The following is a 23,654-nucleotide window of genomic DNA, read 5'->3' as shown; positions in this document are numbered from 1 at the left end:
GTAAATTAATCCAGGGCAGAACGGGAAGAGACCATTTACAAGGTCGGAGCCGGAAGATCTGTAAGGAATGTTGTGTTTTGCGATTTTTAAAAATATTCATTCATGTGGACATCATTGACTGAGCCAGCATTTATTGCACATCTCTAATTGCCCAGAGGGCAATTGAGAGTCAACCACTGAACTGAGGGCAGGAGTACGGTGTGTAGTTCTGGCCACCATACAGGAGGAAGCATGTGATTGCACAAAAGGATACAAAGGAAATTCACCAGGACGTTGTCGAGTGGAGAAGCTGAGCTATGAAGAGAGGCTGGAATAGGTCAGGTTGTTTTCTTTGAAGCAGAGAAGGATGAGGGGGGACCTGATAGAGATGTATAAGACTGTGAGGGCCAGAGGAGGATGGATAGGAAACAGCTGATAGAGCTGTTCTTTACTCTGCCGTTGCAAACTTACTCTGGACTAAGCCTTTGTTTCTTTAGCATAACTGAGGTTTCTGTTACCTGTTATTTCAACTCTCACCCCCACCCCATCCAGGCATTTCACTTTGGTTCTCTCTCCCCTTCTCAAAAGCATGAAAGTTACTGTATTTCCATCCTCCTTCAAATCAGACTGGAACCATAAAACCTCTGCAGTGCGGAAAGAGGCCATTCGGCGACTGATCCTCCAAAGAGCATCCCACCCAGACCCACATTTCCCACGGCTAATCCACCCAGCCTCCACACCCCAGGGTAAGTCAGCAAGGCCAATCCACCTACCCCAGCTTTGCAAGTGTGGGAGGAAACCGGAGCAAACCCGTGCAGACAAGGCGAGTGTGTGCAAACTCCCCACAGACAATCACCCAGGGCTGGATTCAAACCCAGGGTCTAGAGTGTGGTGCTGGAAAAGCGCAGCAGGTCCGGCAACATCTAATGCCCTGGCGCTGTGAGGCAGCAGTGCTAACTACTGAGCTACCGTGCCACCCCCACTTTCAACCTGAACTGCTTTTATCCCCACGGATATTGACAGACCCGCTGAGTTTCTCCAGCAACAAAACAGAAAAGACATTGTAATGTCCGTGCAGAGACAGCAGAATTGACGTTTCGGGTCCAGTCACCCTACTTTCTGTTGAGAGTATTTCCAGTCCTTTGTTTCGATTTCAGATCTCCAGCATCTGTACTTCTGTAGCAGCACAGGCATCTGAGCGGTGCTGTTCCTCCATAATAATTCTATGTAATATGATTCGATACCATTGCAGTATCTGCAATAGGAACAGAAATAACGTAGAGAATGCTTTGTCCCAGAGACCGTTACAGAGCATTGTGAAGGAATGACACTGAGTCACAACATAACATATAACTTACTTTGTTCCCTCTCATCAAATCAGTGAACTCTGTTTAATAAATACCATTTGCCGACAAAGCACTATTTTCTATGCACCGTCCACCACAATCTGTTTCACGGCTCACGATCACAGGCTGCTGTTGGGTGGGTCCTCACTTATTTGCATGTAAATCGCGCACACATCAAAAATAATACACACCACAAATTAACGAGGAGCTCCCTTTTGCTGATGGCTGCCTTATGTGTTTAATTAGCGCACAGTAATTGATGGTTAAGGGTTTCCGGGGTCTTTTTTTTTGTACTGTATAAAGCCCTTTGCGGATTTTAAATACACAGAAAAAGAGTGTGCATAACGGAAATGTGAAGTGACTGACGGTCGATTCGGCTCTGGTAATGATCTTCATTTTTCCGGGTTTGTTTTTGCACATTTTTAATTACTCCACACCAGAGGCAAGGTGACTCTGGCGTGCCGCATGCAAACTACTCTCCTCGATTACTTGGGTCATTTCTATCCGACAGGGGCAATAAAAACAGACACAAAGCAGAGCAATAAACGAACAGCCACTTTATTTCTTCACATCAGCTCACCAAGCATTCTGGGAAAATAGATCCAGGGTCTAAAGCTTATTTTGTTGCATTCTGCATCGGGTGAATTTTGTTCTCGTTCAGGGACGTGTGAATTATTTTAATTTCTGCAAGCTGAGCTCTTACAAATTTATTTATTGGACTAAGATAGCATGACGGGAGGTGCAGAGAAACAGGGAGGAAGCAGTAATTATAGGTAACCGTGTGTAAATGCTGCCAATGAGAGAGACGGGTGAGGATCCCCCCCCCCCCCCCCCGGATTATGAAGAAACATAGCAGGACGCTGCAATTTAATTAATTTTGAGTGGCCTCTTATTGGCTGCAGTTTTGCAGAATGACTGGTTGGAAAGGTCTCTGCTTACAAGGGGTCCCTGAGCAGGAAATCTATTGTATGCTGAAGTTGATATGACTGTATTCTTTGGCAAAGTGGGTGAGAGAGGGAAAGAACTGAACTCTAAAAAGCTTCGTAGCGATCTCCACACATTTTTTTGTATTCCAACAGATGTTAGCGTGTTCCAAACCCCTGGCTGACTCTCTACCCCCTGCCCTCTCAATCACTCCGTTAAGGACACGGCGCTACCTACCCCATGCACGGTTCTTTTTTTTAAAAAAAAACAACGAACTTTTCAGGGGACAGAGAAAGGGATGGTCTATATATACGCTTTATCAAAAACAAAAATTCAAGATTTCTAAAAAGTCGCCGGTAGCTTATGAAAAGGGTCCTGAGCATAGGGTGTAACATTAAAGAGATAGATGTGAAGATTTCTGCTCAGAACAAAGGATAACAGTTTCTAGCCTGGGGTTCAGCTGACGGTTTTTATATTATTGGGGGTTTTTTTGTGGACCAAGAATTTTTCGCCAAATTATTATGTTTTTTACATGAAAGCCAGTGACGATTCAATCGCCCCTGGTTCCACTCTATAATTGGAAGCAAGTAGATTATTTACTGTTTGTTTCACCAGATAGGGTGAAATTCCCCCCCCCCCCCCCGGTTTCATATAAAAAGAATCACCCCCTGGAAAGGAACGCAATCTGGGCTGGCTGCCAAGGGCTGGCATTTCAACAGCAGTAGCTTTTCAGAGTGGAATGAGAGGTTGTGGGAAGGGAGGGTAGTCCTATCTCTCACTCCCGCCTTTGCTGTTCTCTATCTCTGTTGTCTGCTTCACTCCGTATTCTCTCTCGATTTCTTTGTCTCTATTGCTACACAGAAGTCTATCTGTTGCTCCCTCTCTGTCTTTCTGTGTCTACTTCCCCCTATTGTTGCCTATGTCGAGCTTTCTGTCTCTATCTCGGGGAGCCCAGTACTGTCGAGACATAGCTAGGTCTCAGAAGATTGCCCGTGAAAACAGCAGCACACGAAAGAAACCAAGAGAGAACCAAATCTGGTTCTCGGTCGCTGCCAAAGTTGAAAGGCTTCAGGAGGGAGAGTTGCCAATCCCTGTCTCAGCCAATCTGTCACATCATTGGTGAGGAACCCATTTGCATCATACGTTAATGAGCTTTGTTTAACATATTGCTTTCCAAGCCGTTAGAGCTTCTCATTAATGACACTGTATGTATGGAGTGATTCATTACGGCTGTGGTGCAGTTAGCGCTCTTATTTCGGGTTGCGGAGGGTGTATTGGGCCAGGGAAGGTGAGGGTGTACTAACGACATTGCAGAACGTTTCGTCATATTGGCGGACAACTTTCTAAATCATTAGTGATACATCCAACTAACTCTGCCATAACTATCAACATCTCGGCTTCTTTCCCTCTTTGACCCTTTCACACTTATCTTCCTTTTCCTCGCCGTCTTTAACTCCCACTTTCTCCTTCTTCACCTTTTCCTGCTGTGCCTCTACCTCTATCGTTTTGCCCTTTGCTTCCTTTTTTTATTTTTTCCCTGCTCCCCTGTGGCTCACTTTCACTATTTTCTGGGCTCCTCCCTTTCCCTTAGCCCCATTTTCCTGTGTTTCTGCTCCACCTCTCCCTCCCTCCTTCCTTCCCTCTTTCATCCTCAGAGTATCCCTGTTTTTGAGAAAGATCAGAGAAGCAGCAATTATATCTCCAGTGCCGATGAATGCAGCACTTAGAAGCTTGATGTACCTAGCAGGCACCACAGAACCTTGATCTGAATTGTGTGTTGGACTCTAATTAATTGGTGCGAAAACCAGACTGAATTCGGTATCTTGTAAACATTGAATTTAATACAGGTTATATTCTGATTTTAAATACTAATTGGTTGGTGTGCCAACAACCAACAAATTTCACCCTATCTGGTGAAACAAACAGTAAATAATCCACTTGCTCCTATTATAGAGGGAACCAGGGGCAATTGAATTGTCACTGGCTTTCATGTAAAAAAAAACATAATATTGCAAATATAGAAGACATCTCAGCCTTTCTTTGCAGGGGGAATGATGTAAATGGCTTCAGGAATGTTGATTTATTAACAAATAGAATTGAGGTCAATCTTCCCCTTTACACAATTTGCACTGATTTGCATCTGCTTTACTGGATCAGTCAAGAATGTGTACGTGTGTAAGAGAGACTGAGGGGAGGGAGAGAGAGAGAGAGATGGTAAAAGACAGAGGGGAGAGACCAGAGAGAGGGTCACTGGGAGAGATGGAGACAGATGGAGAGAAGGTGAGAGATAGGTGGAAGTGCAGGGCTATGACAGGTAGATTGACGCATGGCTGGTATCCAGTTACAGTACCACATTACTGTGGGATCTGCGAGCAGTTTATCAGCTACACATCAGTATTCACCTGGCATGGCTGTTCTGATTAGCTCCCCTTGCTATAAATCTTGGAATCTGAATTGTGCATAATGCATCAAGTACACACTGGAGTGGAGGGGGGGGGGCCTTCCTGGGAAGGGGTGGGGGACTGTGGGCAAGGAGAAAGGAAAGGGTGGGGGTGGTGGGAAACGATGGGCTTGTCTCCCTCCCACTCGCCTATCGAGGACTCTTGGCTCAGTGTCAGAACCTAACACATTATTCACCCACAGGCTCCCTCTAAGACCTTACAGCTGCAACAGTCACGTGTGCCATAACAAAATGTACACCCTGCTCCTGCCTCCATAAATTAAGATTTCCGAGACACTTGTACTCTGGTAAAGGTTACTGGATAATTGAGAGGTCCTTTCCTGTTGATTTTCACCCTCCTTCCCCCCCCACACACACACACACAGACACACGCTACCCCCCCACCTCCCCACACACACACACACACACCACATTGGTTTTGTTTTATTGCTCATCATTTTGTATGCATCTGGGTTGACCTGAGGAGCTGCTGTATCATTCTTCTTCAGTGTGCATTTTGATAGAGGGAGAAAAATCCCAACACAATAATAATCAGAATGCTTTCTGTTCAGATAGTTATCGGCCACACACTCCCAACCTTCAAAAACAAATGGTGAAGTGTCATTTAATTTTTAATCATCTCGCCTTTGTTTTGAAATCCTTCTAATGCCTCAGTCCTCCTACCGCTTCCCTATCTCTGCAAGTTCCCCAGTTCCTGCCTGTGTCACCACCCCCCCCAACACCCCTCCGATCTCCGCCTTCCTCCAAAGCTGGTCTTTTGCAGATCCTCCATTTCCATCATTCCATCATGCACGGCAATGTTTTCAACTACTTGGGTCCTAACCTCTGGAACTCTTCCCCCCCACTTCCCACACCAAAACCTCTCTGCCTCTCTCTCCCCCTTTAAGATATTCCTGAAAGCGCCAATACTCTGACGCAGCTTTTAGTCACCCCTTCTAATTATAGAATCACACATGCCCTTCAGCCCATTGAGCCTGTACCAAAAATGCACAACTGCTGACATTAGTCCCACTTCCCTACACTAGGACTGTAGAGCCTTGAATGCTATGATACTTCAATTGCCCATCCAAGTACTTTTTAAAGGCTGTGATATTTCTTCAAAGTTTGTGAGAAGATTTGTAGCTCGGGTGCTCGTTGCTGTGGTTCTGTTCGCCGAGCTGGAAGTTTTTGTTGCAAACGTTTCGCCCCCTGTCTAGGTGACATCTTCAGTGCTTGGGAGCCTCCTGTGAAGCGCTTCTGTGGTGTTTCCTCCGGCATTTATAGTGGTCTGTCCCTGCCGCTTCCGGTTGTCAGTTTCAGCTGTCCGCTGTAGTGGCCGGTATATTGGGTCCAGGTCTATGTGTTTGTTGATGGAGTTTGTGGATGAGTCACACGCAGACGACAAGCAACATGAATTCGACTGGGACAACACTAACATTATCGCTTTTCCAGCAATACATTTTCAGCTCTGATCTCCAGCATCTGCAGCCCTCACTTTCTCCTCGGTTTCATAAGCAGCCAATCAAACTGTAAACCACTGTGATCGAAGGATTCTCAGTCACCAAAATAAAATCGACATTGGATTGAGCTATTATTATGGCACGGTGGCTCAGTGATTACCACTGCTGCCTCGCAGCGCCAGGGACCCGGGTTCGATTCCAGCTTCAGGTGACCGTCTGTGTGGAGTTTGCACATTCTCCCTGTGTCTGCATGGGTTTCCTCCCACAGTCCAAAGGTCAGGTGAATGGCCATGCTAAATTGCCCATAGTGATAGATGCATTCGTAGGGAGTAGGGGAATGGGTCTGGGTGGGTTGGAAAATTTGGTGTGGACTTGTTGGGCTGAAGGGCCTGTTTCCACACTGTAGGGAATCTAATCTAATCACACTGGCTTAAAATATCTACATTTTGGTCTGGAAGCCATAAACTTTCCAAGTTGTCAAGACTCCATAAACTAACAGATTTTCTCCTTCAAGTTCAAACCTGACTGAGAATAAACATTGATATCTTGTGATTTACAGGCTTGGAATGATGCTGCCGAAACACCCTGGCTGTGGAGGTGAGATGAGTCCATTGCTAACACATGCATGCTGTATTGTGCCCAATAAAAAAAAAATTGCATTTATGTAAAACCTTTCATGATCCCAGGAAATTCCAAAGCAATAGTGAATAAGGTGAAGTCATGGTAGTGTGGGAAATATGGTGAACAGATGTTAGGGGTAGATTCTTTACTCAGCGAGTCGTGAGTTCATGGAATGCCCTGCCAGTAGCAGTGGTGGACTCTCCTTCATTATGGGCATTTAAACGTGCATTGGATAGGCATATGGAGGATAGTGGGCTAGTGTAGGTTAGGTGGGCTTGGATCGGCGCAACATCGAGGGCCAAAGGGCCTGTACTGCGCTGTATTCTTCTATGTTCTATGTTCTATGTTCTATGTTCTATGTTCTATTTCCTATCCATCTGGTCCATGCCCCTCATAATCTTATACACCTCAATCAGGTCTCCACTCAACCCTATCTGCTCCAAAGAAAACAATCCACGCTTATTCAGACTCTCTTCACACCTAAAATGTTCCTTCCCAGGCAACATCCAGGTGAATCTCCCTGTCTTATGTTTTGGATAAGAATTTTTGTTTGTTACCACTCCTGGGAAATGCTTGGGGGCATTGCACTGTGTTAAATGTGCCATATAAATATATGATGTTGTTCAACATGTTCAACGTTGCCTCCCGCTGATCAAAAATATGTGACACTCTCCACCTAAATTGCCTATTAACTGCATTTCAGCTCCCAAACATTCTCTCAAACAAACACATCATTGGAAGAAAGAACAAAAGTTGCATTCATATATTAGATAGAGAAATAAAGTTGAGATTTTGCTTCCAGTATGACTCTTCAAATTGGATTCTCTTTCCACAGATGTTGAAAGACCTGTTACATTTCTCTAGCATTTTGTTTGCATTTCAGATGTCCAACATCTGCACTACTTTGATTTTTGCACTGATATAGTGCCAGTTAGGGGGGCGTAATCTAAAAATTAAGGCCAGACATAAATTGAGATGTTAGGAAGCACTTCTATGTGCATAGAGTGTGTAGAGATTTGGAACTCTCTTTAACAAATGGCAGTGGATACTGGATCAACTGTTAATTTTAAATCTGTTAAGCCAAGTAAGCAAATATTATGGGATGCACCAAAGTCAGATGTACAGAGTTAGGCCACAGATTATTCATTGAATGGCAGAACAGACTGAAGGGGATAGAACAAAGATGAATGCAGCACAGGAACAGACTGTTTGGCCTGTTAAGCCTGCACCGACACATTCTGTCCTTCCATACTAAAACTGTCTTCACTTACAGGATCCGTATCCCTCTATTCCCTTCCTATTCATGTATTCACCCAGGTGTTACTTGTTTTTGCTTTAATCATGCTCTTTTAGCTGGATTAATTACAGTAGGGAAGATTTGTAATTTCTTCAAAATGTCTATGAAATCTGGAATGGTTTGTAAGCAGGTTTCAAAAGGAGTTTAAGCATTTGTATCAGCTATAAAGTGATTAATTGGAATTTTCTTGATTCATATGAAGTGCTGTTCAATGTTACTTGGCAACCCTTGGTCAGGAAACAATACCATCAGGGAAGAAGTTTACATAGCAAAGCTGTGTAACTGGCAAGGCGATCACTGTTATAAAGACAGAAAGCAGAGTTACAAGCAGACAAGCTTGAGTATATTCATGGCAGAGACATGGACATAAAGAGAAAATGTAGAGGCTGCAAGAGGAATATAAATTTCTTGTGAGCTGGCGAAAAAGGCCAATAAAACTGAATTTGGAGATGCGAAAAGGCTGGATGCTTTCTCAGAGACAAACAAATTGAGGTACTATTATTTACTTGGAATAAAGTAAACTTTTGAAAGTGGCACCATCAGAATTATTGTGACCCAAGGGAGAAGGGAACAGAGAAGTACACTTTGCTTATTGTAACTCAAAAGATTAAAGTTGTTTTGGGATGGGTCCCCAGATCTACCCTTGATATTTATTTATTTATCTAAGAATTGTGTGGCTATGTAGTGCCTCATTTGTGTGGGTAATAAAACACACTTTTAGTTGTGTAAGACATATCTTCATTGTATTGAGTATTTGACATGTTATTTACCTTTTTATTTGCAGCATTATTCATGGTTAGTTCATGTTAGTTCTGATTCATGGCAAAGTAAACATTACAAACATTAAATATTTTTGGTAATTTCTTCAGTTGGGGTAATTAGATGAAACCATAAGAGAAAATGCTGGAAAATCTCAGCAGGTCTGGCAGTATTGACAAAGGGTCAGTTAGACTCAAAACGTTAGCTCTTTTCTCTCCTTACAGATGCTGCCAGACCTGCTGAGATTTTCCAGCATTTTCTCTTTTGGTTTCAGATTCCAGCATCCACAGTAATTTGCTTTTATCCTTAATTAATGAGGTAATTAAGTGAATTCGGATCTTGTGGATGATGCCCGCCCTCCCTTCCATGAGATTGTAACAAATTTGTGGGCTTGAGTCTGGAGTCAGATCAAAGACTGGAAAACAGTATTCAAGGATCTTTCTGGAATTTAATAAACAAGATTTCAAATTTGCTTTTGCTTCATTGAATTGTTGACAAAAAGAGAGACATGTTTCTAAAGCTTTTTGTCTTGTCTTCATCAGGACAAATGCAAGAATGCCAAAATTCAAGTGACCACACAATTTATACTGTCAAGAAATAAGGGTGTTAATTGCTGGGAAAGTTGACTGTACTTGGTGTGGTATGGTCATTGGAGAAAGAATGAGGCAATACAGTCTCCCAGGCTTCTGGGTAACACCAAAAAGAACATTATTCCCTTAGTTTACAGAGAACAGGGCATTGTGTATGAATATATGTCGTCTCTATCATATGTACATGACATTATGCATCTCATACATTATCTCAAATTGGCAGGTACTGCAGCTATTGGCACACTATCCTACTTGTTCAACCCTGTATCATTTTTGAACTGTTAGCCAACTCCCCAGTTTTCTGATGAAGCTTGATTCTACATTACCTTGACTCTGTAACATATGTACTCTTGCTTCTTATAAGATGCACATATGTAATCAATTCAAAATCAAGGTCATGTTCTTTCCAAGTTTGATTAATTTATCAGTTTTCAATTACCTCCCCTATTTCTATCGTAAATGCTTTTATAGCCTTTGTGATGACTTCTAAAGTCATATCTGCCTTCCTTGTCTCCCTGCTAAATACCTATCTCAGCTTATCAAAGTTTTACCACCAAAAATATACTGTTACCTGCACGAGCCCCACCTTCATGCACTAGGACTATAGCCTTGAATGTTATGACATTTCAGGTACCCATCCAAGTATATTTTAAAAACTGCGAGTTTTCTTGCCTCAACTATCCTACCAGGCATCACCATCTGGGTGAAAGCTTTAGCTCAAATCCCTCTAAATCTTCCTGTATTTAAAAGTATGCCCCCTTGTGAATTATAGAATTTTTATTCCATTCAACAATGGTCATGATTTGACTTTTAATGAATTCCTGCAGTGACAGGATTCAAATCAAGGTTACCAGGACATTACAGTGCCTCTGGATTACGAGTCCAGCAACAATATCACTACACCACTCTGTCCACCATACAAATTATCCTATTTATCTTATTTCTGCCATTTCTTTACCATTACCAGTGAGATTAACCGTAGCGTCCTTCCCTCAATGAGGAATATTAAAGGTTAAGGAGTGAAGGTGGGAAAATGAATTTCAACACAGGTCAGCCAATATTGAATGCCCCACTGTTGTTCTTATATTTGCATTGGACTGACGAAGGAAAATTTGAGGTGGTGGAATATCTAAAATTGGAACTCAATTTAAAATAGTTATATTTTTGTTCGCACGTACCTTCCATGCAAATACTGAAAAGTGGACAACACAGTCCATGGGTGAAATTAGTCATGCTGTTTTCATAGATATTAATTTGAGATATCAGTTCCCACTTGTTAGTGGATTACATAATATTTGTGTGAGTGGGTTGGGCTTGTTGATTAGTGTAATTGTTAGTTGTGTATAATTACAGGTTAATTGAAAGCACATAATTTTATTTATCATGAGGTTTGTTGAGATTTGTTTACTCATTCACGGGATGTGGGCAAAACTGGCTAGATGAGTATTAATTGCCTATAGGCATTAGGTGTCCATAAGACCATAAGATATAGGAGCAGAAATTAGGCCATTCGGCCCATTGCTGTGGATCTGGAGGCTAGACCAGGTAAAGGCATGTAGTTTTTTTTTTCTCTAACAAACATAAATATTTGAATAAACTCAGCAGGTCTGGCAGTACCTATGGAGAGAGAAATAGAGTTGACCTTTCAAGTCAGGTGACCCTTCAGAACTTTTCTTTAGAAGGTCAGTTCCTAAAAGTCATTAGTGAACGTGGCTTTTTTCTGCCAATCAACAATATCATTAGACATTTAGTTCCAGATTTTAAAAATGAATTCAAATTCCACATCTGCCATAGCAGGATTTGGACCCAAGTCTTCAGAACATTACCTCGATCTCTGGACTAATAATCTAGCAATAATACCGGTAGGTCATCATTGCTCCCTTAGTATTAAATACTGGCCAGGAGAGAAATTGCCACTCTTTCTTTAAAATCATTATTGGTGTGAGATCTTATCAAGATTGGAAAATCCCATTCTGATCTTGATCAGACACAAAATATTGCAAACTTGCTTTCCTGCAGTTTTTCTGAGTGATCTCCTAATGGAAGATCCTTCAGAAGTGGCTTAATGCAGGATTGCTTGGAGAGATTAGTGAAACTGTGGAGAAGCTGTGTTCCCTTCTCACAGCATTATTTGCCATTTCCCAGTAAGTCAAGAGTCCAAATGCCATAAAGCTTCTTTGACAAGTCAGGGAGAGAAGGTGAGCATGGAGGTGGGTGAGGTGGAAGAGCAGCAGATAGGTCAAATGGATGGGTCAAGATAGGTGGATGAGATGAGTATGGGGCGATGCTGGTCAAGGGCAAGATGGTCAGATCAGCTTGGGAGTTGGGTTGAGTCAGGGGCTAGTCAAGGATACCAGAGTTGCTGTGGTTATGTTGTGGAGAGGTTGGGTCTGGTTAGTGGGATTAGTTAGTCGGTGGGGGGGGGGGAGGAGCGGGTGGTCAGGAGAATGGGCTTGAGGAAGGAGTTGGTTGGTGTTTTGTCAGTGAGAGTCATTGGAAAGCCCATTGCATTGTTACCCAGGAGATGAACAAGGATTTTTCGGTCTAACATTTCCAGGGTAACTTTCAAGGTCAATACAATGAAACTATCTTAATGGAGGATCCCAGGGAACAGGAGGTTTCTGCTGTTCTCATGGTCTGGTCAGTTCCCACACTCCACATGTTGGGTCTTCTAGCTTATGTGTATTGAGTTCACAACCATTTATATGTTTGGACATTCAAGCAAATATCTAGGAACTTCTACATCCACCTCAGAGGTCAGGCAATATGATGGTGATGTGTCCCTTCCTTAAACTGCATCTTTGACAGTGCAATGTTCCCTCTGTTGTTTTGAGCTCAATCTTTAACGTGGGATGTGGGCTCATATCCATCTGAACAAAAGTTGTTGCCAAGAACCTCATGGATTCTGTGACTTTGTGTCCATTCAGGAGAAGGGCTGGAGGATGCTTCCCAATTTCTCTCTTTCTAAACACAAAGAACTGTGGATACTTGAGATCAGAAACAAAAACAGAAATTGCTGGAGAAACTCTGCAGGTCTGGTATGGAGAGAAAGCACATTTAATATTTCGGGTTTGATTTGATTTATTATTGTCACATATACCTAGGTACAGTGAAAAGTTTTGTTTTGAGTGCAGTACAGGCAGATCATTCCATACAAAGTGTATTAGGATAATAGAACAGAGCAAGGAATACAATGATATGGCTGCAGAGAATGTGTGCAGAAAGCGAAATCAACATTAAATTTAAAATTTGAGAGGTCCATTCAGAAATCTAATAACAGTTGGGAAAAAGTACTTGAATATGCTGGTACGTGTATGAGTCTGGTGACTGTTCTGATGAACAGTTACTGGACTCAAAATGTTAACTCTGCTTTCTTCCCACAGATACTGCCAGACCTGCTGAGTTTCTCCAACAATTTTGACTTTTGTTGATTACTGCTGTCACAGTTTCCATGGTAACACATTATCAGGTACAAATGCTTCAGAGACTTCAGCAGAAATTCCACTTATGCAGTAGATCTAGCATTCCCAATAATTCAAGAACAGACAGTGTCTGTGTTCTTTGGATGGTTTCAGAGACACTCTGTGTGTAAAATGCAAAAATATAGCTTTTATGTCAATTGATCTCACTCCTATGAATATTTGGCCAAAGAACTTGAAAAGATTTTTAAGATTACTTTTCCAGCTGTGGGACAGTTAACCCTCTCATTGTCTTCAAAATCACAAGCAACTACCCTCAATTTAACCTGACAAGTCTCATGTACAATGACTTTTTTTCAATATGGATGTATTATTTTTAAATATTGGTTCATGGGATGTAGTAGTCGCTGACTCAGCCCATGTTTATTGCCTCTCCCTAATTACTCTGGGGAAAGGGACAGTGAGCTGCCTCATTAAATTGCTACAGTCCATGTCATGTATTTATGCCCACAATGCTTTTAGAAAAATTGTTGCAGGAGTTTGGCTTCCAAGTCAGAATGGTGAATGGGAACTTGGATGGATGGTGTTCCCATCTGTCTTTGTCCAATATGCTAGAGATGTGAGTTTTGAAAGTGCTGTTGGAGGACCCTGGCCAAGTTATTGCAGTGTATCTTGTAGTTGCTACACACTGGGAGCACTCTGTCATTAGTGGAGGACATTTGTGGATGAGGTGCCAGTTAAGCAGGCTGCTTTGACCTGGATGGTGTCAAGCTTCTAGAGTGTTGATGGCACTGCACCCACCCAGGGAAGTGGGGAGTATTCCATCATACTTGTGACTACGCCGTTTGGAGATAATGGTCAAGAACAGACAAAGCAAGAGGTGAGTTACACAATGAAGAATACCTGGCTTCCAATGTGCTCTTATTGCCACAACAGTTATCCAGTTAGTGCAGCTCATTCTGTTCAGTGGTAACTCCTGGGATGTTGGTAGTGGGGATTCAGCTGTTGTGGTACAATTAAGTATCAAGGGGTGAAGCTTCGATTCTGCCTTGGTGGAGATGTTCATTGCCTGGCACTTGTGTGGTGTGAATGCACCTTATCAGTCCAAGCTTAGATATTGTCCAGGCCTTGTTGCACATGGACAGGGTTTACTTCAGTATCAGAGGAATCACAAATGGTGGTGCACATCTTTCAGTCATCAGCAACATCCCCATTTCTGATTCATGATGTTCTTACATATGTCTCTAAACTCATCATCAGCAAATTCCCTCTAATTCAGTCAGATAATTGTAGTAAGTCCAAATATAGTCACCATGTCTACCACAGGTAGAATGACAATCTTTGAACATTAGAACCTTTATCTTTACATCAGTACCTTGTTAATGGTAACTGCAAATGAAAAGTTTATTTTGTCATGGTAGTTTTCACCAGTGCTTTTCAGATTTATCACACTTTTCACTTATATCTTCTAGCAGGCTTGGTTAAGCATTATCAAATACAATTAAGTTTTAATTGACAAATAGGATGAGAATATTGTCCATGAAACTTTTAAGACATTTGCATTTCTTCTTTCTCATTCATCCCTCCTGATACCATTTAATATTTCTCTAAAATGCCAACAAGAAGAATCTGATGAGCATATGAACTATGAGCTGCAATAGGCCACTCGACCCTTTCAGCCTGCTCCGTCATTCACTAAGATGGTGGCTGATCTGATTACTCCATGTTTCTCTGGAATAAGTGGGAAGGTGGAGTAATCTGATCAGGCATGATCTTATCGAATGGTTCAACAGACTTAAGGGTCAAGCGGCCTATTCCAGTTCCTACCTCACATGAGTACACGTGCATTTAGATATCCAGGATTTAGTTTGATTCTTTCATTATTTTTGTAAAGGCTAGCCTTATCTACAGATTCACTATCAGGTTTGGACTTTGTATCCCTTCCTTTTGGAGGCTGTTTACCATTTCTCCATACTTCTGTCTGTTCCTGTTTCTCTATGATCTTTCCAAATTTAATTGCTAGCTCCCACTATTCATTTTAAACACCCTCTACTTCCCAAGCTATACAGCTCATGAGAACATTGATCCAGTATAGCTCAGCTGGAGGCTGTCTTGTTGGTTCGGATGCTATTTTGCCAAGTACTGCTGCCCGAGCCCCATGAAATGGAACCAATTTGTCCCACAGTGGTTTTTTCAGCCATGTATTAATCTCCCTAATCTTCTTTGACCAATGCCAATTTTCAGACAGTTAGGCCAAAATTCTAGAGACTATTATCTTTTGAGGTCCTGTTTCTTAATTTAGAGCCTAGCTCCACATATTAATTATGAAGAACCTCTTTTGTTGTCATACCTTTTGTTAAGGTGATGCAGTAAGTGAGGGACTACTATAGATTTAACACCTGATGGGCCAACGGGCCTGTTCTGTACTATATGAGTCTAAGTGTACATTTTGCAAGAGCTGAACAGCATTCTGTCTCAGCCTGATAAGTGTTAAGTAACGCTTGTGACATTGCAAATGCCAGGCATTTGTCATCTTCAAGAAGAGGGAATCTCTGACCTAATGTTTATCTACATCTGAATGCTGCCTTTTGTTTCATTAGTAAATTTAGATATAAATGAATGGGTAGGGTTGCCTTGTTGTGTAAGGTTGGACAGGCTAGGTTTGTATCTGCTGTAGCCTACAGTAAGAAGCAACTTGACTGAAACATCTAAATTTCCGAGGGTACTTGTCAGGGTGGCTGTGGAGGAGGAGATTTCCTCTTATAAAGGAATCTAGAATTAGGAATCATTGCTTAAAATGAGGTGTTGCACATGAAAAATAGAGATTCCACAAAACATTTTCTCCAGCGGGTCATGAGTCTTCTTGGAACTCTCACTGAAAAGACGATGGAAGAATATTTTTAAGACCGAGGTAGACAGATTCTTGTTAGGTAAGGAAAATGAAAGTTAACCAAGGGTGAGGAGGAGGAGGGATGGGGATGGTGAGAGTGGATGAGTGCTAGATGGAAATATGGATTTGAGGTCAAATCAGCAATGATCTTACTAAATGGAGTGAAGTTTGCAGGGACTGAATGGCTTGCTCTTTCTCCTAATGTGTACATTTTTATGAAGATATGTGGATTGTGATCCCATCGTTTAAGTGGCTAAATGGATGCAACCCCCATCACAGATCCTTACTGAACACTGTTAGTCAAGTCCTGCCAATTAGATTACCTGCCCTTCCTCTCAAACTATTTTAATCAGACTGAGTTTCTAGACAACAGATGTTCAGCTTACTGGTTTATAATTCCCTGATTCTCTTCTCGTTTAGATAGCAGAGTAATGTGCAGAACTTTCCAATCTAAAAGGACTGTTCCAATTTGAAAGAAATTTGTAAGATTATTAAAGTATCTCGAATATGCTTACCTACCTCTATTAATCCATAGGATAGAAACCATCTGGACCTGGAGATGGGTAACTATTTAGTGTCATTACTTTGTTCTTTAGCTTAATATAATCCAAGTGAGCCTCTGTTCCTTGTTTAATAATTGTTTCCTTGGAGTTTTATCATATTGACCTCCTCTATTACTGTAAATACTGACACAATATATCCATCATTCAATCATTTTTGTAACAGCGTAAATGTCAGCTTATAAGTTGTCTGATGAAGCCTTGAAAAATGATCTCCATAAATGTGAGTGTCTTAATTGCCAATTATAAAGGCAAACTAAGTGGATGTGTTTTAAACTCCCACGCATCTTTTCATTTTATTGCCAGTGTTCAGGAGGGCTACATTGCAGAACCTCTGCAGATGACCACTCCTGGTACCTCTGCCAGCATGTGACATTGAATAAGGTTAAAAGTCACACCAGGTTATAGTGCAACAGGTTTATTTGGAAGCAGTAGAACCTGATGGTGTGTGATTTTTAACGTTGTCCACCTCTGTCCAGCACCGGCTCCCCCACATCACATTGTTGTTTGAGGTGGTTTCAGCCAGCAATCTTACATTGTCTTTGCATTGTTATGGACTTATCTGATGGTTAGGCAGAGGATGCATCGTCATAGATTATCTGCAGAAGAGATTCTGTTCTTTAATAACAAGAAGCCAAATTGCATGATAGCAATAAATCCAGTTCCATTTGGTTAGCATCATTACTAGAACCTAAGGGAGCTGGTATAGATACATTCTCTCCATGCGAAAGTAGGAGTTACACGTCTCCACCATCAGGCATGTTAGGTGTGACATTAGTAGAATGGGTGCTACCTATGTAATTAACATTAACCCCTTCAGAACCATTACCTTTAACAATACCTATATTACACCTGACTGCACCCTTCTTCCAAATAGAAGGAAAGTATCTTCTTTTGTTGACATCAAGTCTCTTGGAACATTCTTTATAGATTAATTTTTCGTAGCTCTTATTATCTATTTGCTGCCTTGTTGTTTGTGTATTTCCCACATCCGAGTGTGTATTGTCGATTGCATTTTTTATGAAATGGTTCTTTCAGTTTAACTTGACACTTAATTCTCTGTGTTTTATTTTGCCAAGTATTCTTCTGGCCCCTTAGAGATATAAATTTGTTCTAAATCAGATTGAGTTATTTTTCAACACCTCTGACAGACCTTCTGTTATTTTATCCGTTGAGAGATTTGGCTGGTTTATATGAGGGACTGGGAACAATGGAAATGGGAGCAGGGGTATGCTGTACAATCTGTGAAGTTGTCCAGTACGATTGTGGCTGATGTTGGACTTGAACTCTACTCTCCACCCACCCATCACTTCCCTGAAAAACCAAAAGTCTGTCGACTGTGGAAACAAAGGAAATAGGAGTTGGTCATCTGGCCTTCAAGCCTGCCTACCATTCAGCATGACCATGGTTGATCATCCAGCTCAGTCTCCAATTCCTGCTTTGCCGTCATACCTTTTGATCCCTTTAGCCATAAGGACTATAGCCTACTTCTTCTTGAAAACATTCAGTGTTTCGGCAAAGCCTGCTTTCTGTGGTAGTGATTTCCACAGGCTCACCACTCTCCGAGTGAAGACATTTTTATTCACTAGCACTTTACACCCCACCACCCCCTAAAACTTCCCTCCCCATCCCCCAAACTAATGCATAAATGCTGTCCCTCCACACTTCACTTCAGCTCTGATGAAGCATCGTCTAGACTTGATACGTTAGCTTGCTCTCTTTCTATGGATGCTGTCTGCCCCACTGTGATCTCCAGCGTTTGTTCCTCTCCCCATTTCAATTTGAAATGGCTTACCCCAATATCTTTAGATTGTGACCTCTAGTTCTGGACACCCCAGTCATGGAGAACATTCTTCCTGCATTTACCCCATCCAGTTCTGTTAAAATATTATCGGTTTCTACAAGATTCTTCTATAGTGAATACAATCCAATCCCCGCTCCCGACCGCTTCCCCCCCTTAGCCCCACCCTACCCAATCCAGTCTGTCTTCATGCATCATTCCTTCTATTCCAGGAGTCTGGTAAACCTTTGTTGCACTATGTCCATAGTAAGACTATATTTCATCAGATAAGGAGAACAATACTGCACACAATACTCAAGGTGTGGTCTCACCAAAGCCCAATACAATTTCAGCAGGCCATCCCTACCCCTGTACTCATATCCCCCTTGCTATTAAAGCAACAACCCATTTGCCTTCTTTGTTGTCGGCTGTACTTGCATGCTTACTTTCAGTGACTAATGTACAAGGACACTCAGGTCTTGTTGCACCTCCCCTTTTCCCAATGTATTGCCATTCATATTGGTTATCCTATTTTTGTGACCAAAGTGGATAACGTCACATTCACCCATGTTTTACTTAATCTATTATGCATTTGCTCACCCACACAACTTGTCCAAATCACACTGAAGCATCTCTGCATCCTCTTTACAGCTCACCCTCTCACCAGCTTCATAATCATAGAATCCCTACAGTGTGGAAACAGGTCCTTCGGCCCAACAAGTCTACACCAACCGTCCGAAGAGTAACTCACCCAGAGCCAGTCCCCTACCCTATTACTTTACATGTACCCCTGACTAATACACCTAACCTTACACATCCCTGAATACTATGGACAATTTAGCATGGCCAATTCACCTAACCTGCATATCCTAGGACTGTGGGAGGAAACTGGAGCACCCAGAGGGGAACCATGCAGACACAGGAGAATGTGTAAACTTCACATAGACAGTCGCCTGAAGTTGGAATTGAACATGGATCCCTGGTGCTGTGAGGCAGCAGTGCTAACCACTGTGCCGCCCCAGGTTCTCATCATTGTTAAGCCCTCTAATACGATGGACCTTTCAAAGATATGCATAGTTCTGGCAATACCTCCTTATACTGTTCCTCCAATCCCTTTGCAATAAAGGTCACCATTTGCCTTTCTAATTCTACTTCATATGCCTGCATGTTACCTGCATTAGTTGTACGAGTACACACAAGTTACTCTGAACATCAACATTTCTAAACTTGACGTCTTTTTAAAAATATTTTGTTTTTACATTCTTACTCTGAAGTGAATAACCACACTTTTTCCCACATTATACTCCATCTGTCATCTTTCTGCTCACTTATTTAATCTATTTATAACTATTTGCAGCCTTCATATGCCCTCTCCACAGTTGACAACTGCATGTAACTTCATGTCATTTAAAAAAAGGATACCTCACTCTGTTATTTTTGTCTTAGTCATATCAATTGCATATCACTGAGGCCCCAGCACTGACCCTTACAACACTCCACTAGTTATAAACTGCCAACTTGCAAATGTCCTTTTTATTTCTCTTCTTCACTTCCAGTCCATTACCCGATCTTCTATCCATCCTTATATTAACCTTAGTCTTCTCAGTCCTGGGACATCATTGCTGATAAATCCTCAAGGTAGTGTCCCAAGACCAATCATCTCCAGCTACTTCCTCAATGACCTTCCCTCCATCATAAGGTCAGAAATGGGGATGTTTGCACAATAATCAGCACCATCTGCAACTCCTCAGGTACTGAAACAATCTGCTTCTGTGTGCAGCAAGAACTAGACACCACCCAGATTTGGGATGATAAGTGACTAGTAACCTTCATGTCAAACTAATGTCAGGCAGTGACTATGCCCAACTAGCGAGAATCTAACTATTGAGCTTCCCATTCAATGGCATTACGATTTCTGAATTTCCCAACAATCTGCAGGTGGCCATTGAACAGAAACTTAACAGAACTGAAGTATTGTGACAATAAGAGTAGGTCATAGGCTAGGAATTATGCAGTACACAACTCAACTTCCAGTGCCTGTCTACCATTTACAAGGTATAGTGAGGAGAATGATAGAATCCTCCCCACTTGCCTGGATGAATGCAGCTCCATCAACACCCAAGAAGCTTGACATCATGCAGGTAAAAGCAGCTGGCTTGATTTAAACCCCATCCTCCACCACCTTCAATATTGATTCCATTTACCAATGATATACAGTGACACCAGTATGGAGACACTTGCGTACTGCAAGATGCACTGCATTAATTCACCAAGGCTCCTCCAATCAGAAGTTTCCAAATCCACAGCCTGTACTACCGAGAAGGACAAAGGAACAATATCACCATTTCTTCGCTGTCACTGGGTCAGAATCCTGGAACCTCCTTTCTGACAGCACTGTGGTATTTCTATGCCCCAAGGACTACAATAGAAAGCAGCTCATTGCCATCTTCTCATGGACAATCTCCAGGAATTGGCAATAAATACTGGCCTGGCCAGCATCACCTAGATATCATGAATGAATAGAGAGAAAATCTGCTGATTTCCCCATTATCAACTAAACTGAATAAACTCTAAATTCATCAAACATGATTTTACGTTTTGTAAAGCTATATGAATTTGTCTGATGATACAATGATTTTGTAATGATTGCTAAAACTCTCACAGTAGATTTCAATATTTCCTAATTCGCTGATGTCAGGCTAACTGGCATGTAGCTCACTGATTTTCCTCTTCCTCCAGTTTTATTTGCTACCGTCTTATCCACTGGGAACATTTGAGAGTCCAGGGAATTTTAGAAATCATAACCAGCACATCCATTCTGTGCCGCTACTTTCTTTAGAATAGGAGGATATAAGCCCTGTGGTTCTAGTGATTTATGGGATTTTAGTCCTTGAAATTTTATCAATAAATTTTCTCTTCTATTAATTACCTTCAGTTCCTCATTCCTATTCACACTTTGGTTACCATCAATGTGTAGTAGGTAATTTGCATCTTCTGCTGTTAAGATTGAGCAGACGTTATAATGACAATATCTCTGCCATTTCCATATTCCACATGATAGTGATTCCACCATTTGGCTCTCACCAACTTGTATTTTAGCTACTCTCCTTTTTATACAATTACAAAAGCTCTTACCATCTGTTTTTATGTTCCTGGCTAGTTTACATGAAAATTATTTTTTTTCTCTCTTTTTGTCAATTTTTTGTGAATGTTTTAACAATTTCTAAAACATTTCCAAAGTACTTACCTAGTATAGCAAACTTATAAATTTCTTCTTGCAATCTAGTACTCTCGTTAACCTCCTTGGAAGCCATGGATAGATCTTCCTTGCTGGTGGAATGTATTATTTTTACACATTTTAGAAATATTTCTTTAGTGGGGAGGTGATGGCCAAGTGGTATTGTCGCTGGACTACTAATTCCAAGACCCAGGTAATGTTCAGGGGACCTGAGTTCAAAGTCTGCCACATCAGATGTGGAATTTGAATTCAATAGAAAGATGCTGGAATTAGGAGTTCTATGTAACCATGATTTGGAGATGCTGGTGTTGGACTGGGGTGTACAAAGTTAAAAATCACACAGCACCAGGTTATAGTCCAACAGTGCTATTTGGAAGCACTAGCTTTCAGAGCACTGCTCCTTCATTACATGGTTGTCTGTGAAACCGTTATCAATTGTCAGGAAAAGCCCATCTGATTCAGTAATATCCTTTAGTGAAGGGAATCTGCCCTCCTTATCTGGTCTGGCCTGTAACTCCAGACCCACAGTGACGTGGTTGACTGTTAACTACCCACTGGGCAATTAAGGTCAGGTAATAAATGCAGGCCTGGCCAGTGACACTGTGAATCAATTTTTTAAAAATGCGTCCTACTGTTTATTATATTGTTGTGGATTTGAGTCTTCTTACCCAATCAATAGTAGCCTGCTCTCCCTCATATCTACATAATTGGTTTAGTTTAAGTTGAAGATCTTTTCTGGGACTAGAGTATGTGGGTCTCAACTTGATATTGAATTCAATTGTAGTATGATCACTTTTTTCCATGTAGATCTGGTAATAAGAAATTGCTAAATAACCCAATAGAAAGCAAAATCTAAGAAAAAAGCTATGGATGCTGGAAATCAGAAACAAAAGCAGGAATTCTGGGAATAATCAGCAGGTCAGGCAGTGTCTATGGAGAGAAAGCAGACTGAACATTTCAGGTCCAGTGAACCTTCTTTCGAACTTCAGTTTAGTTTTATAATCTGCTTGATCTCTTACCAATTAACCCATGGCTCACAACACAGATGAATTACTTGAGAGATTTTCCATTTTTAATTCAAACTCTGAAGCCTCACATTGCATGAGCAGAACATCATTCCTGTATATCCTGGATCAGTGCTGATCCAGAATCTGGTTTCCAGCATCTGCAGTCATTGTTTTTACATCATTCCTGTATAGTTGAACCATCTCTCCCTTACACTTTAAGTACATCTTCAACGGCAGAGGAATTCAATAGCCTGCCATCAAATAGGTGACATAAGCTTTGAAACTCTCAATCACACTAGTGAACAGCACTATATATTCTCGCCACTGTATCCCCCCACCCTAAATTACTGCGTCCATTCACTATCAGTCCCAGTGAAAGACTCCCTTCACCATAGTACCACAGTCAGGTTACTCAATCAGCATGCACTCCTTGCAGTCATCCCCACTTGTATCCTAAACTTCTTACCGATTATTCCAAGCCAAGCTGTGTCTCCCAAACCGCCTGACTCAGTGATACCTTGATGTCCCTGACTTTCAATCAACTTGAGCTTTCCACTGAGAGATATTGTTGTCTCCCAGGTAACACTCCTCTCTGATGTCTGTAACATCACAACATTGACTACAGCTGAGCAAGGGTGGCATGGTGGCACAGTGGTTAGCACTGCAGCCTCACAGCATCAGGCTCCTAGGTTTGGTTCCAACCTCGGGCAACTGTCTGTGTGCAGTGTGCACTTTCTCCCCATGTCTGTGTAGGTTTCCTCCCACACTCCAAAGGTGTGTAGGTTGGGTAGATTGGCCATGCTAAATTGTCCATAGTGTTAGGTGCATTAGTCAGAGGGCGGTTTCTCTTCAGAGGGTCGGTGTAGACTTGTTGGGCTGAAGGGCCTGTTTCCTTACTGTAGGGAATCTGAGCTGCAGTTGATTTTTATTTATTCATGGGGTGTGGCTGGGCCAGCATTTATTGCCCAGATGGTAGTTTAAGAGGCAACCACCTTGCTGTGGGTCTGGAGTCATATAGGCCAGACCAGGTAAGGACAGCAGTGTAATTCCCTAAAGGACATTAGTGAACCAGATGGGCTTTTCTGACAATCAACAATGGATTAATGGTCATCGTTTGACTCTTAATTCTGGACATTTATTATGTTTGAATTCCACCATCTGCCATGGCAGGATTTGAACATGGGTTCTCAAAACCATTTAGGAGAAAGTGAGGACTACAGATGCTGGAGATCAGAGCTGAAAAAGTGTTGCTGGAAAAGCACAGCAGGTCAGGCAGCATCCAAGGAACAGGAGAATCGACGTTTCGGGCATAAGCCCTTCTTCAGGAATGAGGAAGGTGTGTCC

At 41.8% G+C, this 23,654-nt stretch overlaps 1 long non-coding RNA gene across 2 annotated transcripts in view; it reads left to right on the top strand.

The window, feature by feature from the left end:
- The first annotated feature begins 2,962 nt into the window (after nucleotides 1-2,962).
- Nucleotides 2,963-23,654, top strand: part of LOC122555422 — a 324,887-nt gene continuing 304,195 nt past the window's right edge. For both annotated transcript variants that reach the window (XR_006313270.1, XR_006313266.1), the window contains exon 1: nucleotides 2,963-3,368. This is a non-coding gene — a long non-coding RNA (uncharacterized LOC122555422). The remainder of the gene's footprint in view (nucleotides 3,369-23,654) is intronic.

The sequence above is a fragment of the Chiloscyllium plagiosum genome, chromosome 12 (assembly GCF_004010195.1).
Source record: "Chiloscyllium plagiosum isolate BGI_BamShark_2017 chromosome 12, ASM401019v2, whole genome shotgun sequence".
Classification (NCBI taxonomy): Eukaryota; Metazoa; Chordata; class Chondrichthyes; order Orectolobiformes; family Hemiscylliidae; genus Chiloscyllium; species Chiloscyllium plagiosum.
This window is presented reverse-complemented; position numbering and strand designations above follow the sequence as displayed.